Source organism: Apodemus sylvaticus, chromosome 16, assembly GCF_947179515.1.
Source record: "Apodemus sylvaticus chromosome 16, mApoSyl1.1, whole genome shotgun sequence".
NCBI classification, from domain to species: Eukaryota; Metazoa; Chordata; class Mammalia; order Rodentia; family Muridae; genus Apodemus; species Apodemus sylvaticus.
In genome coordinates, this window is record NC_067487.1 from 16,935,860 (window position 1) to 16,956,462 (window position 20,603).

Below are 20,603 nucleotides of genomic sequence, written 5' to 3' on the forward strand. Positions count from 1 at the left end.
AGCCTGACTTTATGCTTTTAAACTTGTTTGTTTGTGTTCTGTTTCCCCCTAGACTGGAAGTTTTACAATAACACAATTCTAGTTTGCCTACTGCCGCACCTGTGCTCCTGGCACAAAAGACAGAATCTATATTTGTTGAACAGGATTATATGATTTGTGCTCATATAAATATTATTTTCATGCTTAAATATATCAGTGTTTGGAGTCAAAGAGTCAAAGAGTGGCCTATTAATAAGCATGTAATATAAGTAGGCAAAACCAAACTACCTTAGAGGAAAGGAGAGGACACTGAAGAGAAGGGAAGATGGGCAGAGACCTTAGATAGCAATGATCTTTGGCATTGTCAGTTTATTCCAAGTTTATGTTCTTGAAATCACTATGTCATTTTTCAAATGCCATACAGTTTTCTCAGGGATGTTCTTCAGGTACTAAAATGAGGTTGTGTAATATCATCAGCAAAAGTCATGCTAAGCTGATCCTACATCAGTTTCTAGCACATAAGAATTTATCTTTCTCCTTTTATGCATTCAACAAAATTGTGTTAACACTTTGTTAGAGACTGGTTTTAATGCTTTGGTTCCATTGGGAATCTGCATGTCCAAACACTAAACATCTTTGTTTCCAATTGGTTTTTGATCAATTAACAAAGATGCCAGAAGTCAATGGCTGGGTAAAGGGAAATGGGGTAGGACCTTTAGGACCCGTGTGGACTAAGACATGGTTGGGGGGGGGGGGGAACGACAGAGAATTACCATGAGTTGGCGCGAAGAGGGATTGGACACAGGAGCTACAGAAGAGAAAGCCATGTGAGAAATCAGGTGAGTGGCCTCTGACATTTTAAAAATAAGCTAATGTGTGTGTTTCTTTTATTTGCTGATTCAAACATAACTCCTGGGCAGGTGAGATGGTGCAATCTACCAGGAGCCAAAGCAGTGTAGCCAAATTCACTATTAAAACACTTTGTATGTGTCATGTGCAAAGAAAAGCCAACAGCTTACTGAGGGAAGCAGATCTAAGAGCAAGAATGGAGAAGACGGGCTAGCATGAAGTAGATGTCTGTACAAACTGCTAAGAAAACTCAGCAAAAGGATATTTAACCTAGACAAGCTATTGGGAGAAGGATGATAGGAAAACTTTTTGTGTGCTGAGCTCAAAAAGATGTGGTTATTTTGTATGAAGAATAGAAGCAAAAAATCAGAAAAGGCCACAAGTCCAAAGCAAAGAGACAAAAAAGCTCAACCCATAGACGTCTACAGGAAGTTCTTCCATGTCGGACCAAATGTAGCAGAGGAATAAGTAAAAATCCAGATCAGAAATGTGACATAATCTTGAGGATTTTATATTTCAAAATGAGTAGCTGTTAGAATATTAAAAACATGACCAAACTTGGACCATTGCAAGAATATGCTAACAGGTCTTTAAAGAAATACATCTGTTCATAGACTGTTGCTTGAGATCAATCCAAAACAAGGGTTTGATCCAAGTAAAGAATGGTAGGGACACAGAGTTGCCGACACATGTAGATGCAGGGGCAAACTGGACATGACTCTTAGCTGTTGATCAAATGTCAAAGGTCAGAGGCAAGAAAAAGATGGGTTTTCTGAGAAGATGACTTTGTGGAGGGTTATGTTCACACTAAGAGATCCATTGGTGACTATCATGTATGTTGGTGGTATTTCTCTACATATCTCAACTCTGGAAAGGCCTAAGAACTGAAATCTAGCTTTCCTTACAGTTGAAATAAGTGTACAAGTACATTTACCTCTATGTGCTGTGAAGCCATGGGAATGCATGAGGTATCAAGAAAACATCAAAGGATATTACATTAAGGGTGGTGCTCTGGCTGGAATTTCACTGCTGTAATAAAGACCATGACCAGAACAAGTCTCTGACTCTTGTGCCTGCTCTTGGAACTCTTCCTCCTGTGGATTGTCATGTCCAACATTGCTATGATTTTTTCATCTTATTGTGGTTTATTTTGTAATGTTTGATTGTCATTTCATGGAAGTTTCTTGTTTTCTAATGAGAGACATAAAAGGGAATGTAACCAGATGGGAGGGGAGATGGGTCAAAACTAGAAGGACTGCAGAGAGGGTAAACTATGTAATATAATTTTATGAGGGAAAAATCCATTTTTAACAAAAGAAAAATACAGTAATAATAATAATAATAATAAATATATTTAGTGGTACAAGTATAATAGAGCTACAGTGCTGTAATTGTTTAGAGTAAGTAAACAGTGATCTATAGCTATATATGTTTAGAAAAAACAGAGGCCTCTTCATGGAATTCACTCCCTCTAATAAATTAAAAGTAGAAAAAAATGAATGAAAAAGTGAATGAATATCATAACAAAAAGAAACCTAGGAATAAAAGGGTTTATTTGGTTTGTAGCTTACAGTCCATCATCAAGGAATGCAACAGCAAGTATTCAATGCAGGCACTTAGAGAGCAGAACTGAAGGTGACATCATGGAGGAGTGTTGCTTGCTGGCTCGCTACCTCTGGTAATTATCTGCCTCTCTTATACAGACCAGCCCTACCTACCCAGGGATGGTACAAACCACATTAGCCTGGGCCCTCCTACATCAACTAACGATTAAGAATGCATTGCAGGCATGGCCATAGGCCAATATGATCCGAGAAATTCTACAGTTGAGGTTCCCTCCTCCTGAATGCCTCTAGTTTTGTGCCAAGTTGACAGCTGAAGATCTCTCTAACACGTAGCAAAACACAAATTTCAAGTAAAATATGTATACATGATTTCTGTATAAGCAAACATCTTTCCTTACTCCAGATCCAAGTTGGTTGTAACGAACTTATGACAGGGATTTCAAACACAAGTTCCCTTTGACATAAGGGAAATTGCCTGAATAATGGATACACCAGTACTAAATATCTATAGATCATAAAACATGAGGGGAAAGTCTATGAAGATGTGCTGGTGATCGGGGCTCCATATCTTCAACAAGAATCACTTTTTTCTTCAGCCTGGCTTATGTAACAGGCAACTCTTCTCTACAAACTCCACTCCCAACACCTCTTCCTAAACTGCTTCCTCAGCACAGTAGTTATAGTACACTCTTAGAATGTATATCACAATCTCATGATTACTCTTCAAAGGTTGAATAAATCCAGAGTGAATTTAACTGGTATGCTATTAAGTTGTCTGGTGTACTTCTGGTGGTGAAGGGATTTAAGCATTGTTTCTTTGTTTGTTTTTAAGGATTTATTTTATTTTACTTTAGTGTATGCATGTAAGTATGTGTATGTCAATATGTATATGCAAGTACCATAAGAGACCAGAAGAGACCATTAGACACCTGAAGCTGGAATTAAACATGGTTGTAAGCCACTTGATGTAGGTGCTAAAATCTAAATGACAATTGTCTGCCTCTCCAGACCACTGGTTGTAAAGTTATATAATATTTGCAAGGATAAGATAATTGGCTTTCTTTTTTCATAAAGAGTTCCCAAATTGTACCAACTTCAGGTTCTATATAGCTAGCACCACTACGAGGTAAGTGCTGTAAGCCCAATGTCACAGGAAATAGATTAATAAAGTTAATGCAATATTTGTGCTGATTATTTTAATGTCAACTTGACACAAGCTATAGTATTTGGAGAGGGAACCTCAATTGAGAAAATACTCTAACAAAATTAGCATTCATTTTCTTGATTGATGTTTGATGTGATGGGGGCCAAGCCATTTTGTGCTACGTCCTGTGCTGGTGGTCCCGTGTTCTATAAAAAGCAGTGAGCAAGTTATGGGGAGTCGCCAATAAATAGCACTTCTCCATGGCATCTGCTTCAGTTACAACCTCCAGGTTGCCTTATTGAGTTCCTGTTCCAAATTCCCTCAGAGAGGGACCTTTACCTAGAAATATAAGATGAAATAAATCCCTAACTCTTCAATGTTAGTTTTGCTCATGGTGTTTTATCACAGCAATGGAAATCCTAACTAAAACTATTTTATTCATCAAACTGTATCAGACAGGCCATCTTCGAACTAAGGTCTTCAGCAAGCTCTTTCTATTCTAGCATGGGTTCTCTACCTGTTTGTACATTTCAATCACCATTTCAAATGGAGAGATGAGTACCTCATGGCTAAATGTAGACTGAACAGTTACAAAACCATATCCTTGAAGTATTGCCAAAGGATACAATAGTAGGACACAGAGAAATAGTTCTTTGTATTTAACTTTAAATAATTCACCCACCGATAGTTGAATTGTACAAAGCACTGTAAATATTTACTCCTCTAAAAGAATGTTATTTTTCTTATCTGAAGAAATTTTAATATAGGAGACAAACTATTTCTATTTATTCTGCATTCAGTTATTGATATTTTGTGGTCTGGAATGCTTGATTAAACATCTGGCAACTCCCTCTGTTCTAATCTACATGAATTTAATTCAAGCATTTGGGCTCAGGTTTTATTCATCAACCTTTGAGTCCTTCCCTATTAACTATCCACATTAGCGTCTTCATGTCACTGAGAAGTTGTCTTTTGCCCTAAATTTGAATAGTGGAAAGAGACGAGTTTACTCTAGCTGCTGAATTTTTGATTAATTAAAAAGCTTTATGGTATCATACTTGGTATCACACCCACTCCACTCCCCTCTTGCATCCCCCACTTTGCCTGAAAACTCCTTCCCAAACAGTCACCTTCCTTCCCTCACCTATCTTCCTTCCTCCATGTTTTTCTCCTTTCTGTGCTCCTTCTTCCTCACTCTTTATCCCATATTTTTTGCAAGAAGACAAATGCTGGGCATTTGTGATACTTTAAGCATCCCATGTTGTTTCCAGAAGACAGTGCCTCACCATTCATCTCCCCGAGCTTTGATTCCCACAGTCCTTCTCCCTCTTCTCCCTCAATATTATCTGGGCCTTGAGGGCTTTGCGGGCATGATTATCAATGCCCCACCTAGAGCCATACACTCACAAGGGGAAATTTCAAATCTTCTGTTCATGTAACCCTAACATTCCATGAGATCTATTATTCAGTCTCTCTCCTTAAAAATTGAATTTTATCTTCAATAAAGGCTAGCAAAGCAAGAATGTTGTGTGTGAGAGAAATCAGTTGAATACGTTTATGTGACCCTGGGATTCTTTGAACAAGGAAATTGCCTCTGCTTTTGAACTCTCCGTTTACACAAAGCAGCATTCATTACCTTCTGCTTCCAGTCTTTTCTCTTTAAGGTAACTTAGAGGAGCTCTTGGATCTGTGAATAGAATAACTGGGTCAGAGCTGTGGTCCAAACTGAGGAGTTATGTGCAGTTGGCAAAGGTGCTTAAACTCTTTGGAATTCATTTTCTCCTGTTAAACATACATCATAACACTAGTGAGTGGCCTCACGAAATATTTTCACTCTATTTCATTTGAAAGAAGCAAGTTTGTTCTAGGGAGTCTCTGATCTCAGGTTGTTGAAGGTATATAAATATAGAATGTAATATCATGAATTACATTCTAAATACATAAAGAATTTAGCAACACTTCTCATGTCATGCTATAAACCATAGGAAGCCTGATACATTTTTTTATTAGTTGGAAATGATTTTGCATTCAATATTTCCTTTCACTTGGCAAATATCTTCTTGGGGAGTAAATATTGCTATCAAGAAAGGCTGTGTTTTGTCTTGGTCTCAGAATCTGATTGACCTTGCATGATCTTTAAAAGGCCACATTGATTATTCAGTATTAGCATGTGCGAAATGATCTCTTGATTATAGTTGAAGCCAACTTCAGTAAAATCTCTCTCACTGTATTGTGATAAAAATCAAGGCAGTGGATACATGTGCAATGAAACACAAGGAAAGTCTAAAATGGATTTGGAGCCAGGAAATGCATAGATAGTCAAGTACACTAAAGTCCTTTTCACAGATGGACCCAGGCTAAGTGGAGGGCTCCAAAAGCTGCTTTGATGCAAAACTAGAATTCACGTCTTCCAATTACTATTTACTGACAATAGAAATGTCTACAACTACTCACAATAAAATATCTAATGCTAAAAATTGCTAGGGTAACATAATACTAGGGTCAAGGAGAGACTATGTTTAAAATAGAGGTGAGAGGACAGCTTTAGATTTGAACTGAAAATTGACCAAGATTTTATCTTATGCTTTGATATCATATGAACAGTGTTCAGTTACATAATATTCTTGTTCTTTATTCTAATACAGATTTTTCTACCATACTATGAAATCCTAGTTAAACATTTAACTTAGTTGCTTGCTTTTACTTTTAGTACTAATCTTAAATTGGAATTTAATTATGAAAAGCATTTGACTAAATTAGCCTCAGAGTTCATTCTATTGATTTTATGAAGCAGATTAAAAATAAGAAGAAGAAAATCACGAGGAACTCCAATAGAAGAACCTCATATAATCTTTCTGCCCATATATTGATCCATGTTAGAACCCATTAAATGATCTGATGAGGCAAACATCTTCCCCTGTTCAGGAAAGGCAGCTTGAAGCACCTTGTAAAGTCATGAATTCCAAGATGATATCATCATTCAATACTGTCAGTTCTGCACAATTATAAGTCATACTTACTAGACACATGTAATCTAGACAAAATGTAAAGCGAGCGAATTCACATAAGAATGTAGCTTCCGGAGGCTGACTGTCCTACTGGAATAGGGAAAGAGGCAACTCATGTTGTCCCTTATGCCACAGCTGTCCCTGTTATGTGGCGGCAGCAAATGGCACTCTTCATCACACAAATGCTTAACTCCATGGTTGTGGCTGCCTCTTTAAGATGTAGACAACATCACAGTTGTACACTCCTAAGAGAGGATTGCATAGGCCTGTGGATGTTTGAGTATGCAAATAGAAACTTTGTCCTTACAATTAAGATCACTCCCAAAACTTGTGGTAGTAATAGGGCCTGATTGGCCTCAAGCCTCCCACTCACTAGCATTGGAGAATCCTTCTAAGCTCCTGGGATTTGATGTTCTCCTGACTAAAACAGTGGTCATCATGGTCCATTACATACCAGATTTCAATTCTTCCAGTGTCTAACTTCCTTCCTCAAAACCTGCTGTTAAGTTCTTCAACAAAGCCTGTGCTCACACTTCATGTTTCATTGTTACCAGTTCATTGCTACAACCTTTTCTCTATTGAAGAATGAAGAGATTCACAAATAAACAAATGAATCAGTTACAAGTACTGATGCTTATATTGAAGACGTGGCTAATGTGCTTTGTTCCTTTTACAATGCCGAATATGTAGTCAGTTACATTTAGAAGAGCTAGTAGTTATCATAAGGATTTCCAGATCTGTCAACAGTGAACAAAAGGTGTGTTTTCTAAGGAAAACAAGACCCTCCCATTGTTTTGTGAGGTATATTTTTTTGTTTTATATTTATACAGAAAGAAGAAACTACCTTCACTCACAGAATTAAAAAATTAGGAATTCCAGGAAGAAATCAAATGAAATGAGGTTGAAAGAGAACAGGGGTTACAAAATTTCCAACTATTAAGTAGCATCTTCATGAATACCTAATAAAGTGGATGTTTTAAGTGACTGTCTATGTTAAGTAGCAGCATCGTTTAAGCCGGTGGATATCAATTGGTTATTATTGTTGATTCTACAAGGTATATTCTGAAGCACTTCTTAGAGGTTTTATTCTAAGTTTTGGTAATTACAGTAACCCCACAAGTGTATTTATTGAAAATGTTTAAAACATGACGAGAAAAGTTTATGAAGTCATGGCTATGCTCACAATACAGAGACCCACTTCCCAGTGCTCACCTGTGCATACTGTCTGGGATCACCGCTCTTCACGGCTTCTTCGACTTGCTCAGTATACAAAGTCTGGCCAGCCTTCAGCAACATCACTCTCACTTCACTAATACTTATTGTCTTCATCCAATGGGCATTAGCCTTCCTTGCCTGGGTCAACTTCAGGCTAGTTGCAACATTATTAGTCTCCTAGGTATAGCAAAGCAAAATACTGCAACCCAGGAGACTTAAAGCCAGAGAAAGATACTCTCACAGTTTTAGAGGCTCGAGGTCCATGATTCCTTGCCTTCTTCCTTGCGATGGTCACCAGTGGTCAGTGTTCCTTTCCTGCAACTGTCTCAGTGAAGTCCTTACCTCTGTCATTGCACACACTCTTTCTCCTATATATCTGTATCTTAATGTGACATTTGCCTCTTCATTGGAGGACACCTGTCTTGTTGGATTAAGGGCTTAACCTACGCAAGTGTAGCTACATCTCAACCAATTACGTCTTCAATGGCCTGATTTCCAAGCTGGTTCATATTCCAGGTACCAGAAGTAAGGACACATGCAGTTCAAACTGTTCAAGTGAGAAGTCTTGTATGCTTCTTTGGTAATCCTCCAAATCCCATGCTTGAGGTGCTCCTTGCTCCTCTCTCCTCCGTGGTCCTTCTGGCTCCGACTCGCGTCTGTCTTAACTTCTCACCAGCAGTGTACCCAAGCCCCTGCTCCTCACATCCCAGTCTACAGGCTGTCTGCTGAAGCCATCCATGGCCCAGATTTGCCTATGGGCTACCCAATGTCTCTTGTAATGACCTCTCCTCTGAACTCAGAAATGCAACTGTCTCCTTAAAATAACCTCTTGGCTATTTCACAGGCACGTCTAACCCACTGCTCCCAAATTCCACTGCTCACCCCAAACTCCATCTGTGTTCCCTCGATTATCTCTAGCTCAGATTCCGACACCCACATCCCCCAGTTGTTCATGCCAGTAACCTGACAATCATCTTGCGTCTATTCCTCCTCAAAATATATCTTGACTAAACAGAGCTTTCTGATTTGCTTGCCAATACTCTAATTTCAGCCACCAACATAACTCCCCTGAAATCATTACATTCAGGGTAAATTCCAAAGTCCATACAAGGACTCCAGGGCTCCTTATGTCATTTATTAGGCCTTCTTGGTGATAAAGATTGACAAAGTCCTATATAGAATAGGTGGTTACCTGTATGAATATGGCATCACCTCTGAATCCCTCTCCCATGGTTGGCATCAACTGTCCTGAGTTGGTGGGATTCCCAGGGAGAGGGTTCATGGCAATTAAGTCCTTCTGGAGGGTCAATATTTAGGAAATAAAGGGAACACAGGAAGTTTCTGTCTGCATCCATTGTCCCCATGTGTCCTCAATCCAAAGTAATCAGCATAACACAGTATCATGTTTGGAGGTGGCATTTCCTAAATTCCTTCAACAAAACTATTGTAAAAGAAGTAGTCACGTCCATGACCTCAGATGACTAATCCAAGGTTTTCTAACATAAGAATTAGTTACAAAGGACTGAATAAGTTGGTGAGGGAGTAGTGACAGTATTCATTTTAGTTCCTCCTAGGGACATAGTAAACTTTGTTGAGTCTTATCCCATTCTTCTTGTGATATTCAAGATGTAAGAAAACTATTCTGTCAAGATCCTTCCCCACCCAAACTTCTTCCTAGATCCTAAACCATTTTCTATGCTTTCTTCAGTGTCGATGCATAATGTCAAAAAGCAATAGGTACTTTTTCAGTTATAGCCAAACTTGAAAGAACCCAAGTTTGTGGGCATTGGCATGAAGAGGGTGAGGCTGAAGAGGCAGCAATGCTGGAGTCAGGAGTGTGGGTTCAGATAGTACTCTCACCATACTTGACTGTTACTCTCACCTTCAATGGGATTCCAACAGTAGGAATACACAGTAAAGAAAAACAGGAACAATACTTTAGTAGTATATTCCAAGGTATGCTATAACTGTTAAGGTCGTGTTCATTCTCTTGCTTTCTGGGTCAGTTTATTTTCAATGAACTAAATCTATAGCATGCTAATTGAAAACACATAGCCATGACATAGAAATAGTACCTACTCTAAACAATTTATTTCAAATTCTTATAACACACGTTGAGTGATAAGGCACCCATCAAAATAAATTGCATCACTAGCAAAGTGTGTCGATAAATAGCCCCTGTTGATCTCACCATAGTTGTCACACTAGTGATCCTATCCTGTCACTCTTTATTTTTAACTTCTTTACCATTTATTACCAGCCTGCCTCCCCCTCACATCTGACCTGCCTTTGGGACTCTGCTACCAAAAGCTATTCCCATTTTTCATTACTGTCCATTGCTATTGTCAGTAGCCCAGTTGAGGCCAGAGTTACTACATTCAGCCTAGGGAGTGACTGTGCTGCCCTTACCCCATGTTGTTGCCCCTTAGACATACGTTCCTTCATCTAGCTAACATCTGCGACTTTGATTATCTACACAAAGCCTGTCTAAAACCGTGTAACTACTTGGCTCACAGAGTAAGACGCAGAAACCTACTGCAGAATTTAGAGGCCTTCTACCATCTGTTGCCACACTAATCCCCCTTGTGTTTAGTTTTATAGATCATTGGCACTCTCCAAACTTTTTATCTTTATTCACAGAGTGCCTTTCCTTTGAAAACTTTCTTTTTGCCCATAGTCCACATGTGTTTGCATACTTAAATTAGAGCTTGCCAGTGGTTTCTCTTTACTAATAATTTCTGACACTTCTGATATCTATTTAGGAAAAACTACCTAAAGCTTATTTTTAGTTACTAGAACTGTTGGCCTCAACCTCCTTTTCTGCCGCTGGCCATTGTCAGCATTTGCTTTCTGCTCAGCATCAAGAGAATTCCTCCCAAACAGTAATGCCTCTAATGTGACCCCGACCCTTTACGTCTCCTAGAATAATTATACTACTTGTTATCTGAGTCCCATTATCTTTATGGATTTTTCATCAGATTGTGGATTTAAAAATAATTAATATAGTTAAAATGGCCATTTTGCCAAAAGCAATATACAGATTCAACACAATACCCATCAAAATCCCAACTCAATTCTTCATAGACTTAGCAAGAGCAATTCTCAAATTCATCTGGAATAACAAAAAACCCAGGATAGCTAAAACTATTCTCAACAACAAAAGAAATTCTGTTGGAATCAGTATCCCTGACCTCAAGCAATATTACCGAGCAATAGTGTTAAAAACTGCATGGTATTGGTACAGTGACAGGCAGGCAGATCAGTGGAACAGGATTGAAGATCCAGAAATGAACGCACACACCTATGGCCACTTGATCCTCAACAAAGGGGCTGAAAACATCCAATGGATAAAAGATAGCCTTTTCAACAAATGGTGCTGGTTCAACTGGAGGTCAGCATGCAGAAGAATGCGAATTGATCCATCCTTGTCTCCTTGTACCAAGCTCAAATCCAAATGGATCAAGGACCTCCATATAAAGCCAGACACTCTGAAGCTAATAGAAAAGAAACTGGGGAAGACCCTTGAGGACATCGGTACAGGGGGAAAGTTCCTGAACAGAACACCAATAGCTTATGCTGTAAGATCAAGAATTGACAAATGGGACCTCATAAAATTACAAAGTTTCTGTAAAGCAAAGGACACCATCAAAAGTACAAATCGGCAACCAACAAATTGGGAAAAGATCTTCACCAACCCTACATCAGATAGAGGGCTAATATCCAATTTGTACAAAGAACTCAAGAAGTTAAACCCCAGAAAACCAAATAACCCTATTAAAAATATGGGTACAGAGTTAAACAAAGAATTCTCACCTGAAGAACTTCGCATGGCGGAGAAACATCTTAAAAAATGCTCAACTTCACTAGTCATCAGGGAAATGCAAATCAAAACAACCCTGAGATTTGACCTTATACTAGTCAGAATGGCTAAAATTAAAAACTCAGGAGACAGCAGATGTTGGCAAGGATGTGGAGAAAGAGGAACACTCCTCCACTGCTGGTGGGGTTGCAAATTAGTACAACCACTCTGGAAATCAGTCTGGCAGTCCCTCAGAAAACTGGGCATGTCACTTCCGAAAGATCCTGCTATACCACTCCTGGGCATATACCCAGAGGATTCCCCAGCATGTAATAAGGATACATGTTCCACTATGTTCATAGCAGCCCTATTTATAATAGCCAGAAGCTGGAAAGAACACAGGTATCCCTCAACAGAAGAATGGATGCAAAAAATGTGGTATATCTACACAATGGAGTACTATTCAGCCATTAGAAACAATGAATTCATGAAATTCTTAGGCAAATGGATGGAGCTGGAGAACATCATACTAAGTGAGGTAACCCAGTCTCAAAAGATCAATCATGGTATTCACTCACTAATAAGTGGATATTAGCTTGGAAAACTGGAATATGCAAAACATAATCCACACTTCAAATGAGGTACAAGAAGAATGGAGGAGTGGCCCCTAGTTCTGGAATGATCCAGTGTAGCAGTATAAGACAAAACCAGAACAGGGAAGTGGGAAGGGATGGGTGGGAGAACAGAGGGAGGGAAGGGGCTTATGTGACTTTTGGGGAGTGGGGAACCAGAAAAGGGGAAATCATTTGAAATGTAAATAAAAAATATATCGAATAAAATTTTAAAAAAAGATTTCAGAAACTCTCAATGATCACGCTTAGCTTTGATATATTCTTTTAATGTTTATGACATCATCTGAGCAGGCCATTATTGTCACTAAAGAGAGAGACTGCAGCATCATCAAGAACCACATCACATTAGTTGCTATAAATAACAAATTAGGTCAATCAAAATAAAATACTTGTACAGAAAGTAAACGGGGAAATTTGCAGCATAATTTTGGCATGCACATAGCAACCACCTCTGATAAGTGTGTGGAAACAATGCAATAATTTAATGTCTGTTTTCTCTTCTTTGATGTGCGTGGGTGTTTTGCCTGTGTGTATGTCTGTACAACATTTGAGTGTCTGGTGGCCACAGAAGCTGGAAGAGCATGGCAGCCTTCCTAGAACTGGAGTTACAGACCTCTGTGAGATGCCATTTAGGTGGTGGGGATTGAACCCAGGTCTTCTATTAAAGGAACAAGTTCTCTTAACCACTGTGCCATCTCTCCAGTTCCCAATGTCCTTGTGTTTAATCCCTTATTCAGTGATTTGCTTGAGACCTGAGACCACTTGAATCAACATAACTCATCAAATTGGACAGCAGAGAGAACATATGTATCAGTTTGACCGGATTAATTCAAGTAATTCATACCCAGAGAGGTGAGATGTCTTCGCAATAGTGAGCTACAGCACTTGCTTCAGAAAGTTCTTGTCAGTCACCTGGTGTGGGCACCAGAGTAGTAACGCACTCCCTTCCACAAACTCCATCCTCATCAGTACTAGCGTGGCCGACACCGAAAGTTTATACTTATATGTCAGAGACTTTGCCTAGTCCTACCAGAACATGACTTACAGACCTACACCAAAACATTTGCCCCAAACTTCAAGCTTGTATTATTAAAAACCAACCAAGCAAACAAAAAGCCTTCCTTAACTTTCTCCTGACATAAAAATACTCTTTTCCTGCTTTGGGCAGAAGTCACTCAACATTCTATAACCAAAGATCCAAAAAGAGTTTTTGAGTGCTGCAAATCCAATGTTATAGCAGACTTAATGGTAGCTTTCCAATAATCCTACTATAAGGAGGCTGGCTTATAGTAAATGCTATAAATTATGAATTTGTTGTGATTTCAGTCTGGTTTGTCTCCCAAGGTGCATGTGCTAGAAGCTTGGTCCCCAACAGGTCATGACTGAGAGGCAGATGAAGAGGCAGGAAGAGGAGTATTGTAGTGGGAGGTGATGATGGCATAGAAGCTCTGTGACCGGAGGTAGAGGATTCTGCCTCAGAAGTTCAGTCAGGTGGTTGCAGAACTACACTAGTCATGACTCACAGGTTGAGAACCGCTGTTATAAGGTGAGGCTGCCCTGTGTGTTTGTTCCAGGCTATGTACACACGTCCCACTCCCACAGTTTCTACCCTGTGAAGTCATCACTATGAGAGTCTCTGAGTAGACAGATTGTATCATTATATATGATGCCATCAGCTATGAGAGGCTCTAAGTAGATGATGTCATTATATATGATATCATCAGCTATGAGAGGCTGTGACTAAGCAGATGGTGCCATTGAATCTGATGTCATCTCTTATAGAGACTCCAACTAAGCAGATGGATCAGAACTATGAAACAAAATAATCTCCCTTTAAAGAGTGCAATTGTACTAGTTCCTTTTCTGTTGCTGTGATTAAATATATTTCCAAAATGTATAAAAGACAGAGGGAGAAAGGGTTTGTAGTGTCCAATTTTAAATTAATATTCATCTTTGTAGGGGAGCTGGTCACATCACATACACAGCCAAAAGCAGAGAAAATGAATGTATACGTGTGGATCACCTGCTTGCTTGTGCCCAGTGTGATTTCTCCACTCTTATAAGAATTCAGGACTCCTTGACTAAGTAATGATGCCCAACTCACTGGGCTAGGTCTTCCTGTATCAGTTAAGTTAATTAAGACAACCCCACAGGCTAACCCATATATACAGGCATCACTGAGAATGTAGATTGCACCACATTGACAAAGCTTTGACCAAATTGACCACATTGACCAAATCAGCCCTAATATTTTGTTACAACAGCACAAATAGAACTTGAGTCTCCTGAATAAATACTTAAGCACACATATTGGGAGCCTCAAAACTGCCAATAACTCCACAGTCTGGCACTTCTAACCTCAGGCAGGTACATGCAATCTGACCTGCATCCCTACACACAGCCACATACAAGTAGATACATTTAAAGATAGCTATGCCTGTGGAGGGCTATTGGAGCTTGTAGATAACACTATATGCAAAGCGAATCAGAATTACAGAAGGTGAATGATTTTCTTCCTTCTTTCCCTCTGTGATTATTCAATGGCATAGAAGAATTGAAAGATGAATTAATTATGACATGCATAGACAATCCATCTTATCCAGTTAAAGTAGGTAGCTTAGGCTTAGCTTTGGAGGGACATTCTGAAATGAAGAATTTTGTCTATAAACTTGTCCTGTCCTCTTCCACACTGTTTTCCTCTGTTCAGTGTGAGCAAGCATCATCCTCTGCTCCTCCCTGCCTTCACTTGATCAGTCATTGCCACAACTGAGCTTCCATCAGTGGGTGGGAGGACAGGGGAAGAGAAGGGGGCTTATGGGACTTTCGGGGAGTGGGGGGCTAGAAAAGGGGAAATCATATGTAATGTAAATAAATTATATCAAATAAAAAAATTAAAAAAAGAAACAATAAATTCATGAAATTCTTAGACAAATGGATGGAGCTAGAGAACATCATACTAAGTGAGGTAACCCAGTCTCAAAAGATCAATCATGGTATGCACTCACTGATAAGTGGATATTAGCCTAGAAACTTTGAATACCCAGGACATAATCCACAAATTAAATGATGTCCAAAAAGAATGGAGGAGTGGCCCCTGGTTCTGGAAAGACTCAGTGCTAGAGTATAGGGAAATTCCAGAACAGGGAAGTGTGAAGGGGTAGATGGAAGTATAGGGGGACAGAAGAGGGCTTATGTGACTTGCGGGGAGTGGGGACCCAGAAAAGGGGAAATCATTTGCAATGTAAACAAAAAAAAAAGACTGTCCTGTCGTGATGACACTAAAGAAATTGTAATGACTGCAGTAGAATAAGCAAAGGTGGTCAAGGAGAAGAGGGAAATGTTGCCAGAGGATACCAGACAGATTCAGGGATCACAGCATTCTGAAGCACTGCTGGCCCCGATGCTGTGGGAAGAAGAGTGTCCTCAACCAAAGATCAAGGCAGGTGGCACATTTTGGGACTTTGCAGCCCATGTTGACCCATTATGACCATTCAAATAGGCCTTTCTGAAGAGAAAGCAGGCATGGGCAGTATGCAAAAGAGGGTGTCTGGTTTCTTATAAAGTGTTATTTCTGACTGCAGAAAGCCTGGTAGAGTGGGTCTACCATCTTTTTCTAGAGCACAGGCTTCACCGACTTAACAAGATGTGATGCACAGCCTTGGTGTCAATCAGTCTTGGCACAAACTACCTGCCAAAATGCTTGGGAACAATTGGTGCAGTTGTAATATGGTTTATAACCATGGCTGACTTACTGTGGTTGGACCTCTGACTTGGCCACCTCATGATAGTACGGAGGCACCCAGTCATTCAGTAGAAACCTCACGTGGTTTTGGAATTTCATTCAGTCACTAGACTCGTAGTGCATTACCCAATTTTCTCTTGGGCCCCTGCATGGCACAGCAAGCCACACCTCCAGTCAGCCCACTGCTGGACGTCTGAGACACAGCATTCAGACACTGTGGAAATGGAACACATTTTTGAGTAATGATGGATTTTTCAGGATGTAACCATGTCCTACATCAAGGAGCATCTGTACATAATGGCCTACAACACTGACATGAAAAACTTAAAAATACTAACTAAAATGCACATTACTATACTTTATATACTACTATAGTATTTCAGTCATTCAAAATGCTTACGTCTAAGACTTGAAATAATATTCAATAAAAACCTATTAATGCTGGGAGAGTTAGAGTTTTCCAACAAGAATTACCTACATTTTCACTTTCTTACTTTTAAATTTTAAGGAGATATATACAACATATCTCCTCTGACTTTTTGACAGAAGAGTTTACATACTCACTTGGAAACACATGAGAAATTTAAAAATTATTGTATACCTAAGATGATTAAGATGAAGCTGCCAAAGCCTCAAAACTTCATCACTTTTGACAAATTTTATAATTTTATTAAGGTAAATATAAAATTTATTTAAAACATATTGTAAAGTAAACTAAAACAAATATTATTGCTTGAATGAATAAATTCCCAATTTTTTCTAATATTTTAATGGCTTTTGGAACTGTCCTCGGGAGTATAAGAAACAGACTTCCCACAAATTGTGATTTATAAATCACATTTATTATTGCCCATGGGAAATTTTATGCTTAATGTATGCAATGAATTATGTGGAGCAATAAATGTGTGTCATTTAAATATATATAGCTATTAACTGTGGATTTCACGTTTTATTAAAAGAATTCTGCAATGCATTTCTAAGAGGTTGTCATTTCACATAACTGAGATGAAATTTACACAAACTATTTCTCCTGTATAATGTGTTTTTGACTTGGTTAGCATTTAATATTTCTCACTTTTTTGTGATTGTCTTTGTGTAATTAAATGTAAGAACTTAAATCCTTCCACAGGTGCTAGAGATACAGCACTTGCTGTGAAAACACAAGGACCTGAGATCAAATCCTGACAGAGAAGCTAGGCAGGGTCATGCATATGTATGTAACTCTGAGGCTGCAGGGAGCTGAGACAGGACAGTCACTGGAGCCTTCTGGTCTAGCTACAGGCTCAGTGACAGATCCTGCCTAAATAGAAGTCAGGCCTGATATCATCCTCTGACCTCTGCACAAATGCACACACACACACACACACACACACACACACACGCATACACAAACACACACACATATACACAAATATACATAAGCAAACATACATAAATACACATATACATGTATACACACATACACACTTACATATACAGGCACACATACATATAAATACACATATACATGTATACACACATATATACACACTTCTACAGACACACATACTCACACACACACACACACACAAACATTTATATATACTGCATACTCTCACCAGGTGCCCATACATATCCTTGTGTGGGTGATTTTTATAGGACAAGATTCATAGAAAGAAGTCTGCAGTTAAATGATAACAATTTGTTGTAAGTGCATTAAAAGTACCATTCAAGTCCTGCGGCATGCCTCTATACTTTATGTTTCATGCCTCTATAGACTTGCTACCTTCTCTCTGAAAATGAAAGGTTTGGAACAGCTTTCTCCCCAATGGCCAATTAAACACCAATTTAACATGGTTCACTGTGCGTCCCATTTTATGGTTTCTTCTTTCATTTTACTTATCACAGACAAAAGAGCTACAACAAACACAGACTAACTCCCCTTCTCACTACCAGCATCCTCCTGTATCTCATGCTTTTGTCCTAGACTACCAGACAACTGCACAGTTTCTGCTTACAGCAACAAGAATCAGTTTTGTTCTCACCAGCTCTCCAACACTATATCTACAACTTAGTCCTACACTTGTCACCTACTGGGATAGGTGATTCTGTGTGTCCTCCTGACTCAAACAAAGGAGTCCCAGATGGCTAATAAAATATTATTTCTGGGAGAATCTCCAAAGGTGATTTAGGAAGAGTTTGGAATGTGAATCAATAGACTTAAAATAGAACATCTTTATTTATCAATGTGGATGGGCACCACCCAGTCAAACCACTGAGAACTCAGTTCGATTTAACATGTGAAAGAAGAATGCATTTGCTATCTCTCTCCACTTGAATTGGACATCCACATTCTCCTGCTACAGGCATTGCCTCTCTTGTCCTCAGGACCTAAGACTTAGAGTAGGACTAATATTGTTGGTGCCACTCTACTTTACATGTTCACAGGTCGTAGGCAACACACAGAGACTTCTCAGCCTCCATAAACACATGAGCCAACCCTTTATATATATATATATATACATATACATATATATACATATATATATATATAACCTCTTGTATGTATTTACACACAATTATTCCATGGTATGTTCATGAAGTTGAATCCATGTTGATATGTAATCTATGTGTGCTTCAGACCCTTGTATAAAATGACATGCTATGTGCATGTAACTTGTATATCTTCCTATGTACTTTAAGTCAGCTCTTATGATAACGAATATAAACAAATAGTAATTATACTGTTTTTTTTAGTAGATGAGTGTCTATCCATTTTCAACACAGGTGTAAATTCTTGAACTAATTTTGACCCGAGCTTAGCTCAGTACCGTGATTAGGATTCTAGGATTAGGATATGAATATGGAACTCACATATACACACATATACCCAATTACCACAAGTGTGTATATACATACATACACATATCATATATATGCTGTATTGATATATGGATATACATTTTATATGTAGAATATATTATGTTGATTCTATCTCTCTGGAGAAACCTGACATACTCCTAAGCAAGAGAAAAATGGATATAATTTTCCCACCAGTTCCTTCTGAAAATCCTCTGCACTTGATTGCATGCAAGTGCCTTCAAACTTATCTTACAAGTGTGTCTTAGCTATTGTTCTGCTGCTGTGGCAAAGCATCATATCCAAAGCAACTTATGGAAGAAAGCATTTAGTTGGACTTAAAGTTCAGATGGTGAGCCCATGACCGTTCAAGCAGGCAGCATAATAGCAGACGGGTAAGCATGGTACTGGAGCAGTAGCTGAGAGCTTATCTATAAGCATGAGATACACACAGAGACAGACAGACAGACAGACAGACAGACAGGCAGATAGACAGACAGGCAGGCAGGCAGGCAGGCAAGCAGGCAGACAGGCAGTCAGAGACAGAGACAGAGACAGAGACAGAGACAGAGAAACAGAAACACGGTAAGTGGCACACAGAGACACAGAGTGACAGAAAGATGGAGACAGAGAGAGCTAGCTAGGAATGGTTGTAAACCTTGGAAACCTCAAAGCCATCTCTCAGTATCATATCTCCTCCAACAAAGCCATATCTCCTAATCCTTCCTTCATAGTTCCACCAACAGAGGACCACGTATTTACACACATGAGCCTATGGGGCCCATGCTCATCCAAACAGCTATCCAAACCTAAGGTAATAGGTTAAGATGTTGTTTAAGGGAAATGTGCTGGTTATTTGAGTGCAGAATCTGTCTTACAAGTTAAGTGTCTAAGATCATTCTAAGACACTCTTCATGAACCTGAGAGAAAGGAAAAGAGAATGAAAGAAGTAAAGGATAAAATTCATGCACATAGAAAACACTCATTAATTCTGGATGAAGCAGAAAAAGAAGCTGTGCCACCATTTTATTGTTGTTCTTAAGGCTTATACATTCTTAGGATAATCGATCACATGGTTTTCCATGCATCTTTACATTCCATAAGTTCATACCAAGTTCAAGACAATAGTTCATGCTGTAAAATGACAAAGAGTTACAGCAGACATGTTCGTGTGTCTTTCCATTAAGACTAGTACCTGACTAAACATTCATTATCTGTTATTAGCTCCATAAGTTCATTATAAGTTTAAAACAACATCTGCCTTGTATCTCATTAGTTTTGAATTTCTGTATAGATAAGCCAGTCAATAATTTATTTTTTGACCTTACACCTGCAATAAATTGCCCATTCCCTGTTTATGGCCTTTAGTTTTCTGATAATAGTCTCACAGCTAACCTAGAAGGAATGTTTACCCTGATCATAAATATCTTCCAAGCCTGTTTTCTTATCCTAGTGCAATTAGCCCATGACATACGAAGGTTTACAGAACCCTGTTTGTAGCTTTTAAAGGGCTAAAAATTACTTGTATAAATTTAGGAATTTTATAAAGTCATTATTAAGAATTATGAAATCATCAATTTGTCTACCGAGTATTACTACATAAGAGTACATCTTAATGATGTTAATCTACAAAACTAAGCCCAATAAAATGGGCTTCATCTTATAGTGCAGGAATCATTAGACTATGTAATAGTGACAGGTAAGGCAAATCAGTAGCAAGAATCAATCCTGGGATGAGGTCTCTTGGAACCTTGCCTCAGAGTTCACCAATTGCAGGTCATGCAAAGCAGTGGGTCATCTCCAGAAAACTCACTTGCATGCCTTTCGCCTTT